The following is an 8718-nucleotide window of genomic DNA, read 5'->3' as shown; positions in this document are numbered from 1 at the left end:
AGTTAGAAGTGTGAGCAGCAAGTTTAAAATTTTTTTGTTTCTTTTTTTCCATCTCTCTGTGGCAGGAACTGAGAATATAGGCTCACATATTGTGAGAACCCCTAGGACAAGCATTAATCAGTAATCCATGATCACCCTCTTTTTAAGAATAATTATCCATCATATTTTTATCAGAATAGAAGTCTGAATAATTACAACTGAATTTATACATCATTTAGATTTGCAAATCATTTTACATAAACCCAACTCTCTGTCCATGATGTCATGCTACTTCTCTAGTGAATCATATTAGCTAGAGATCTTATCCATCTAGTTTATGACTGCTTAACTTATGAAATCAGTAACTAATATAGGCCAGGAAAAGAATTTTTTGTGGCTCAATGTGCCTTCTCTAAGGCCCATGATTCAGGCAACTGATAAAACAGTTTGACAAAACAAATGAAATCTACAGATACGGTGTTTGCTTAGAAAACAATCTGAGTATTTAGCAGGGAAATAGACCTGGGAGTCATCAAGTATATAATGGATAAGAGAAAATAAAAGGAATTAGGAAAGGAGAAAAAGGAAATTAGACATTCCACTAAGGTTAAAAGAGACACCCTTCACTGGCTAAGAATTAATAGCATTTTAATTCCATAGAATTTTAACCTGAATTTTAAAGCCAGGTAGATTTCATTTGCTTCTGGGTAACAGAGGATTAACATGACTTCTGTCTCTATTTTGTAATTCCTGTCATAGATGAAAACACCAGGAGATATCCCAGCGGTCTTGCAAAAAGGCCCAATATAAAAACTAGCTTTTGTTTCCTCATCTATAAAATGAGAGGACTGGACAAGATGATCCAAAATTCCCTTCCAGCTTTGAATCTATAATCTTTAAGAACTAATTCTTAGAAAACTACTAGAACAATATTATAGTATTTAATAAGTATATCTTCTGTTCCTTGGGCTTCTCAAACTCCAAAGAATTTTGCCATGGGAATCATAGAATTTATAAGAAGGAACTCTGGAAATTATCTAATCTTAATCCCTCATTTTACCAATGGAAGAGCAGGGGAATTTATTTCTTATCCCTTCCATTAATTTTCTCAACTCTTTCTTCTTCTTTTTGTCTCCAAATAATTTTTATATTTAATCTGGCAAATTCATCATTTTCCATCAAAAATTAGGGGGAAACCATCCCTCTCATTATATACAAATCTTATACATTGACTCTCTAATATCAATTCATTTCCATGGCATTTTTAAGGCTTATAAAATGTTTTACTATTTTTCGAACACCTTGTTTAATTCACCAATTTATACCCTGAGTTAATGACAGTCCTTTGGCCAATGAACATATAAAAGAGTATATATCAGAGAACTTTTCTTTCTTTCTTTCTAGACACAGACCACATGTCTGAGATAAAAATGACCAAAGAAATTAGTTCTTGCTCCCCAAGACTTAAGTGCTTCCAATAGAGAGGAAAGTATGTGTAGCAGAAAGACTAATGTCAAAAGATCTATATGTAAATCCTATCTTTTCTATTTATTAACTGTATATCAATTCTAGAAATACAGCAACATGCTCCTCTGTACCTCAGATTTATCCATCTATAAAATGGGAATAAAGATAATACTTCATAGTGCTGTGAGGAAAGTTATTTTGTAAAGTACAAAGCTTTTACTAGAAGATGACATTTTTCCTTAATTTTACTAGCCTTCCATGATTATGATAAAGAGGAAGTGAGGCTGATGACTTTGTGCAACTCTGCCTCACTAAAATCCAAGTCATGTACGTGTGTCAAGACTTCACACTTAAGATGTTGTTAGTTTACTTTGAAAATGAAGCATGAACAGCAACAAATTAATAATAATTTTGCATGTACATACTGTGACTGTTGATAGATCTGGATCCTACTCCTTCTGATTTACTAAAGTTTGATTTCTTTTGCATGGCATTGTGGCAAGATTCAACTTGACATCAGAATACCTAATTTTGAGGACTCACTTTACTACTTACAAAGTATGTGTCAATTATTTAATTTCTCTGAATCTCAATTTCTTCAGTCTATAAAATGGCAATAATGATCATTGCACTAGCTATCTGACGAAGTTGGTGTGAAGGAAATACTTTGTTAACTGTGGGGTATGCCCTTTTATAGACAAGTAATAAAGTAGAATTAGCCCTGGATTTAGAAAAAGAGGACTTAGGTTTAGATTCTGGCTCTGAGAGGATTTCTCATCAGTTCAGTGATCTTGAATAAGTCATTAAATCTACTTATTAAATCTGTGACCTTGTGTTAGATCAGTTTCTTCATCTGTAAAATGAAAAGATTGTATTAAATGACCTCTAAATTCCCTTCCAATTCCAAGTCTATGATTCTAACAAGACACTATTAGAAAAGTGTTTTAGCATCAGGGAGGTGGGCTTTTTGGTTCTGATCTAACCTTTCCTTCAGAGAATTTTTACAGGATTAGGCCTAGTATGCCCATTCTCTGAGCACACTTATGTTTAGAGTGTTGAGTTTTCAATATTGCCAACCACTGAATGAAAAGTTAAACACAGAACCACAGTGCATGCTTCCCAGACATTCAGATTCATTATAAGTTTGGACAAGTGGTTTCCAAATAGAATTTTTTGATGAATTCATAGAAGCAACAACATAGAGTAAGAAAGGACTGTTTCATCCAAAATTTTTTGGTGTTATTTTGGAAATGGAAAATATCTCTGAAGTGATTAAGTACTATGTTTGGAAATTATGCAACTTTAAATACTAGATAAAAGGAAAATTAGGTAATTCCTATGACGGTTTTATGCATCTTTGAAGTCAAAGATAGCTTTTGGGTTGGAGAACAAATTGGCCTAAGCACTATACAACCATTGTGAACTCTGAAGAAACAAATTTAAATCACCGAAACATCATATTTGAAAAAAAATTACAGACTTGAGTACATTCTGTTCACAATACTTTAACCCTGAGGTCCTTTAGAGATTATCTTTGAGTATGTACTCTATAGTTTTCCATAGTTTAAGACCTTTAGTGACTGTGAGTCATTGTTTCAGTCTTCTAAATTAAGGCTCATTGCAACTATCAGGTAGGAAAATTCACAGGTAATGTTAAAACTCTTCAACTTTCTTACCAAAGTGATGCTTTACTTAGAGGCAAGATGAATTATGAGTAAAATTACAAAGTACTCAGGTCAAAAATAAATTTTTTATTATGTCCCAAATCTTTTCTACATATGGTAGAAATTTATTTTCAGTTAAACACAATCTGCAATTTTGTGCTCTCCTCATGGGCTTCTGCCTAGAAAAAAAAAAAAAAAAAAAACTTTCTTCTTAAGAAAAGTTTAAGGTAAAATAAAACTTAAAAGAATAATCATAAAAGCAACCTCAAAAATACATAGAATTCTTAAAATTAAGGGACTACAGGATAACAGATTTAGAGGATCCCAGCAGGGATCTGATTTGTCACCATCTATTCTAATCTATTACCTTTGTTTTACTGATTAAAAATGAGAAGCTTTAATGCCTTGCCAATGTCATTTGGGTGGTAACCCAGGTCTTCTGATTCCAAATCTAGTATTCTTTCCACTATTCTTTCTTTTTAAGAAGGAATAACGAAAAGAAAGATAACTTGAAAAAGATTTTTTTCTTTTGAAAGGTTTAGACTTCCCAACAAATATTTTAATCTAAACTGATTCCAGCTGTGTGATCCCAATTGTATTTTTTAATGACTATGACAATAACAAAGAGGCATCAATAATGCTCTTGAAGTATGAGGGCCATTAACTAGTCTTTCCTCTGGGAAAAATACCAGTACATTCCTGCAATTTCCAATATCAATCTGTTTGGGACATAGCAGACTTTAGGAGAAATGCTGGAATAGCTCTTGTTCATTGATTAAACTGGCCCCCTGAGAGTCATACATGAATATCAACACACCACACTAGGAGAGAGCTTTAAGCTAGTCCAGTTAGCACTGCTCTCTTTTCTAAAATTAATTTTGAAGTTGACAGTATACAAGAGGTATCTACAGTGGAAATACTGCTAGTTTTGAAGACAAAGGACCTAAGTTTGAATCATCACTCTAATACTTACTACCTGTCTTTTAGCCCCCTTGGGTCTCAGGTTCTTGTAAAATGAAGGGGATGGACTAGATACATCCTGACTTTCCTTCAATCAGTGGATAAAGTGCTAGGTCTAGGGTCAGGAAGACTCATCTTTGGTAGTTCAAATCTGGCCTCTAAGTCTTTCTCTATCTTAGTTTCTTCATCTGTAGAATAATCTGGAGAGGAAAATTGACAAACCACTGCAATAGCTTTATCGAAAAAAACCCCCAAGTGGGGTTGAACAGTTGAAGACAACTGAAAAATAACTAAATGAAATTCCAGAAAAGTTCCTATACATCTTGTTAATTTTGAAGGGAAGCAAAAGGAGAATAGAAGAGTTGATGGAAGTAATTTCTTCCCATAAGCCCAAAATAGGTCCACAAGATCTAGAATTGGAAGGCACTTTAGAGATTATCTAGTCCAGATTTTGTTGGGGGTATTAAAGAAGGCTTCATGAAAGAGGTGGATCTAAGCTGTATCTTAAAAGAAAAAATAGATTAACAGGCATAGTTGTTTTAGAAGTATATTCTAGGAATAGGGAACAGCTTATAGAAATGCATGAAAATAAAAAAGGAGAAGATGAGACCAGAGAACGTATCATAGTCTAAGTTGGATGGAATAGAAAATGCTCGAAAGACAAGTGCAGTAGGGGCAGCGAGGTGGAGGGGACAGCTAGGTGATGCAGTGGATAGAGCATCAGCCCTGAAGTCAGGAGGACCTGAGTTTAAATTTTATCTCAAACACTTAACACTTCCTTGCTATGTGACCCTGGGCAAGTCACTTAACCCCAACTGCCTCAGAAAATAAATAAATAAAAGACAAGTGCAGCAACATATATCTTGAAAGATATGACAGCATGAGACTAAGGAAGTCCTCAATTGATTGGTGAACATTTATTAATGGCCTAATATATAAGCAACATTCTGCTCATATATGGAAATACAAAGACAGAAGTGAAACTCCTTACCCTCAAATAGGTCACATTCTAATGAGGGAGACACAATGATTGATAGGAAAAAGAACAAACAATGGAAACACTTCTGACCAGAGATTGTGGAAACCATCTTAGTTACCTATTCAGTTGTTTTATCATACCAATAGACCATTACCTTTAGTAAGATCAACTCAAAACAACTGGTTAGCAACTTATCCCTTCATGCATGTTTCAAACACTCATGAAATAGTCTTCTTTCCTCTTCATGGAGTTTAGGTAAAAATGACCCCTACTTTTTTAAACTTTTCTTCAAGTATGTTTTCATATACCTTTGTGATCACTCCTATTACTCTTCCCAAGATCTTCACTCTCCCTTCTTTGTTCTCCAATAATTAGGTGGAAGTTTCCTAGAAGACTTTGACTAGTTCTTTGCATACAAAAGACAGTTTACTTTCAAACTTTTGAGTCTTGCTAATAAGGATAGAAGAAACAATATATTAGATCAGACAATTAATTTATTCAAGCTGTTTTCCTACTCCTGAAAATGCATTTCTCTATCATGTTGGAGGGGGAAAATATGTTGGAGTGATTCCTGATTAAGTCACCTAATGTCCAAATCTAACTCCCAAGTTTTTTTGTGTTTTTATTTTATTTTATTTTTTTTTTTTGGTTTTTATTTTTTTATTTTGTGTTTTTAATTTTACTGCCTTTTGAAGAGTCATTTGTTATTAAAGGTCACTGATTCTTTTTTTTTCCTTCTAGACTATTAGTGATCTCACATAAGTAGTCATAATAACTCTAGAATGTATCGACCAACTTGTTCTCAATTTCATCACTTAGGAAGTCTAAAAATCCCTTAAAACTTTATCAGTAATAACTTTAAGATTTGATAATGCCCCACAAGCTAGCACTAAAATGTCAGTCAGCAAGACTCTCAGTGTGGCTCTAACCATCCTTTTATTTCCCCTTTAATATCTATACATAAAGCAGTATTAAAAGACATGATTATTCTTCAGGGATCAGAGTGATCACTTATTTATAACTGACTACCTAGTTCTTGTATGTATGAAAAGCACTGAACGACTGCAAGTAGTTTTAAGAACAACTGGGCAGATGTTGAAACATCAGTTTTACACTGTGGGTCAGAGAAAATGCCAACCATTTGACAAAGAACCCCACAGAGGTTTCACTGAGAGAAAAGTAATGTCATATCAGAGATGATATTTCTATGATAGAAATATACCCACTCTCACACCAATGTGACTACCAGAATGTTTAAGCCATTCTTGGACAAAGAAGAGCCTTTGAGTGATTCTTAGTTTACTGTAACTTCTTGGATTTTATTCAAGTTAGTGCTCCTAAGTACAAGAATGGAATGACCCAGATATCTATTTCATATGACTCTGAGCATATTTTTCTATTGTAGGAGTTTTTTCTTTCATATTGGCATATTTCATATGTGTTTTTCATATTTCATATTTTAATATGTTCTAAATGACATACCTCAGGGTAGAACCATGACCCAAGTCCTAAGTATTTGAAAAAAGGTCGGGGAAACAAGCCTCACAAGTCTTGGCTAAACTGGGAGAAAGTTAAAGCATGGGTTTCAAGAAAAAAGCCCAAGTTACCAACTGCTCTGCTTAGTTCTCTAAGACTATTCAGATATAAGCTCATCTTTATCCCCTTGGAGTTCTTTATCTCCCTTGGAGAAGCACTCCAATAGATGTCCTAACTAGCAAAAGCCCCAGACACATGCTTTGTCTGGAGGCTTTCTGGGATTCAGCAATCCTGATAAGAAAGTTCATGCTTAATCCCAAATCTAAAATTGTGATAGTAAGCAGTATGATTGCTAGTTCCAGGCACCAGATGATTTTTCTGCATAGGGGATCTTGCCACCCTGGTCATAAAAAGCCAGAGTTTGAAAGTCACAAACATTAAAATGGGTGCCAGTTGAGCTACAACCATGATTGTGTCCACACTACTGCTCTCTCTCTGGTACATAAGCTGCTCCTATCACATTTCCTCACCTTCACTCTCTCCTTCTCTCCCACTCCCATGGAACAAACCAACACTGAGCACTTCTCTGTGCATCCTCATTCTCAGGGATCTTGCCTTTTCTTTTATGATTCATTTGCCTCCCCATCACTCAAGCATCCCAGATTGTGTGTGCTGCTATTTCTGCCTAGCCTGGGAATGCATTTGTCAATATTCTTGGTTGTGAGATTGCATTCTTGGCAATATACTTCATTACTATAGCAGAGCATCACAAACAGGGAGAAAGAGAATATATCCCCATTGGAAGCTAAGAATAGGAGGGGAGAGGGGAATGGCAGCCACAGTCTAAAGATAGCCCTTGAGCTAGTGAGAAATTCAAGTTTCTTTAAGTTATGTTCATATTCACATCACTTTCTCTCCTGTTGCATTCTCTTTCTCTTCCCTTCTCTTCCTCCTCCCCTACTCCCCAGGCATATCTTCTCTCCCCTTCCTTTACAGGTAACACAGCCAACTCCCAATTTAGTAGTATAATTCAGAGACACCTGCAGCAGCACAAGCATGACTAACTGTCTGAAGAGTGCCTCTACCAATGAGAAGAGTACATGTCAGTCCCTTGTTACCTAGGAGACAGGAACACTGCTGTAATGACCCCAAACTTTAACTGGTTGCATGTTCTATTTTTGAGAAGAGCATTAATCTATTCCTCAGCTATGGGAGAGCTGACCAGGCTGGCTCCAAGAAGCTGTTTTCATTGCCCAGGATAGGATATGTGGTGCTGGTACACCTGGCAGTGTAGGGGAAAGTACAAAGAGGAAGAAACAAGTTTGATTGTGGGGTGGGTAACATCCCTCAGCCTTTCATCACTAAGGCTGGATACCCGGGAGGCAGAGTACAGTAAGGAAATGACCAGTGTGCATGGAGCTTCCATACAGAGAGAGATATACACAGACACATACAAGTAAACAATTTAATCATGTGGACTGGTCTTATATAATGACTTCACACAGTTCTGCACGAGCTTGTAGGAGGAAACGTGTCATGGGGAGCAAGATACTGACACTAGAGAAACTAGTAGGCAGGCTTGTTAAGCAGCCCACCCCAGAGTGTCATTAAGTAGTTCTACATGTCGTTCATTAAAGGGGGAGGGAAGTTTAGGTGATTAATTGCGGCTTGTTTTCCCTCCCTGCAGACAAGCACTTTGCTGATGGCTTCAAAGTACAGTAGGCAGCAGAATTTAAACACACACACACACACACACACACACACACACACACACACACACACACACATACTGAGAAAAGCATGCTACCTCCAAGAACTCTGCTACCTCTTTATTACTCCTGTATTACCTTATACTCCTCAAAAACTAGAAGTAAAAATATCTGATGTTTCCAAATTTTCATTTGCTCTTTGGAGATCCCTGTAGGAAACTTTTAGTAGAGTGGTCTCATGTCTTGTGATCATTGGGGGACAGCGATAATAGAAAACAAACCATTAAGGAAATCTTGCTTTAACTGTGTCTCTGCCAACAGGTCTTTGCATAGAACAACAGGTATAGCTTTGTTTTGGGGGGAAGAGGTGGAGGCATCTGCCCTTATACTCCTCCAGCCCAGACTAAATTCGTGGCTTACATAGGCTCAGAATCAATACATATATCCTCCAAAATAACATGGTTTATTTCATGATTCAGCAACA

General features: G+C 36.1%; 1 protein-coding gene across 1 annotated transcript in view; it reads right to left on the bottom strand.

The window, feature by feature from the left end:
- SNX29 (sorting nexin 29) overlaps nt 1-8718 on the bottom strand; it is a 692162-nt gene that overhangs the window by 27918 nt on the left and 655526 nt on the right. The gene's annotated exons all lie outside the window — the stretch shown is intronic.

This window comes from Antechinus flavipes, chromosome 1, assembly GCF_016432865.1.
Source record: "Antechinus flavipes isolate AdamAnt ecotype Samford, QLD, Australia chromosome 1, AdamAnt_v2, whole genome shotgun sequence".
NCBI classification, from domain to species: Eukaryota; Metazoa; Chordata; class Mammalia; order Dasyuromorphia; family Dasyuridae; genus Antechinus; species Antechinus flavipes.
The sequence above is the reverse complement of the archived record's forward strand: the minus strand, read 5'-3'. Positions and strand labels throughout refer to the sequence as shown.